Raw genomic sequence first — 1,673 nt, 5'->3', positions numbered from 1 at the left:
TATATATAATATAATAATTGGTTCCACAGATGATAAGTGCGATTTTTACCCTCCTTACTTACCCTTATCACTATCACAAGGCCGTCAGTCCTAAGACTAGTTGAACACGCACCTCCACTCTTTCCTATCCTGACCTAATTTTTGCATTTCTCTAAAACTAGAACATCCTAATCCTTAACTAGTGAATAGGTCTATCTATACTCCTTTTAACTCCTGTTTCTGCCTTTAATATGTCTTTGACTAGGCCTTCATGCCTACCAACCTATCTCGCCTATTTCCTCTGTCCTCCTATTCATAACCTTCTTTATCCACGGCTTCCTCATCATTCTCCTGTAACTCCACATTTCGAACGCTTCTAACCTTTTCATTCCCGCCGTGCCCACCGTCCATGTTTCGCACCCGTACAGCGCCACGTTCCACACATACACCTTTAACGATCTTTTTCTAATTTAACCGTTCGCGAGCATAGAAGTGACTTCTTTTTCTTGAAGGAGCTAACCTTTTCTGTTTTATGTCCCTACTACTCCTTCCGTCCTGTCTTATTTGATTTCCTAGATACCTAAAATCAGCCACTTCTTCTAATTTTCCGTCTCCTATCTTTATATTCACAATTTTTCTTCCCTTGCATACCAATTACCTAATATCTAACATTGAATTTCGTTTTTTCTCTTTCTCTCTTTGTTCATTAAAATTTTGTCGAATTATTTCCGTGGCAATCCACCAGGTTTAATCCTGTATTAGCTAAATTCGCATAATTGATTAAGCAAAATGCCGGATAATAATATTTTAAGCAACAACGTCACGCGGGAAAGTAGAAACTAAGTTATGATTAACTCAGTTAGAGTTTTATTGCAATAAATTGAAATAATTAACTTCTAAGCGGCACGTAGGGTGTCGAGTGGCGGATATAGCTCGTAAATTATAACAACGAAACGCTATACGTGATGACAATTTAAAATTATGAAATGGCACGCACAGAAAGTTAAAATCAAATTGAATCCTTAAATCCTTATAAATTTTGAAAACATTGCAACAGCGTTCTACTTTGTAAAAGTCATTGTTCAATGTGCCAGTCAAAATTTTTAATCTGCCCACGGTGAAATTGTTCTCTTTTTTCATCTGTTTCGTTTATAGCATGTTGCTTTTTCAATTGGTTTTTTTTAAATCACAAGGGTGTTAATGCTTAATGGAAATTCATTTCGAAATGCAAGAAATTTAATAAAAATTTCGTTGGAAAATCCAGCTTTTTGGTGCAATAAAAAAAACGTCTTATAATTCGATGGAGCCGGCTGCACGCACGAAAGAACATGACTCATGCGGCGTTACCTCGCTCTGAAGCGTTCCATTTAACGCTTGAAGTGCAAGCGAGAGCGCGGAACGAGCGACAAGGAGGCACAATCGGACTCCGCGTTCGGCAGCGTTCGACATCTGTCTCTCTCCTACTTGAGTGAGCGATGCGTCCGCGTGGACAGCTGCTATACAATAATACATTTACATGTTTTCGTCAAGTATGAAGTGCAGTGAAAAGTGAATGTGGTGTCAATTGTTTATAGCAACGATAATTGCGGCGATAAAGGTAATGATTCTTTCGATATTAAATATATGTTCAGTGATATATTGTCGAATTGAAGCTAGAGTTACAAAAATTTTAATGATGTTTAAAAGTTGTAAAT

This window comes from Agrilus planipennis, unplaced genomic scaffold, assembly GCF_000699045.2.
Source record: "Agrilus planipennis isolate EAB-ADULT unplaced genomic scaffold, Apla_2.0 scaffold8, whole genome shotgun sequence".
Lineage (NCBI taxonomy): Eukaryota > Metazoa > Arthropoda > Insecta > Coleoptera > Buprestidae > Agrilus > Agrilus planipennis.
This window is presented reverse-complemented; position numbering follows the sequence as displayed.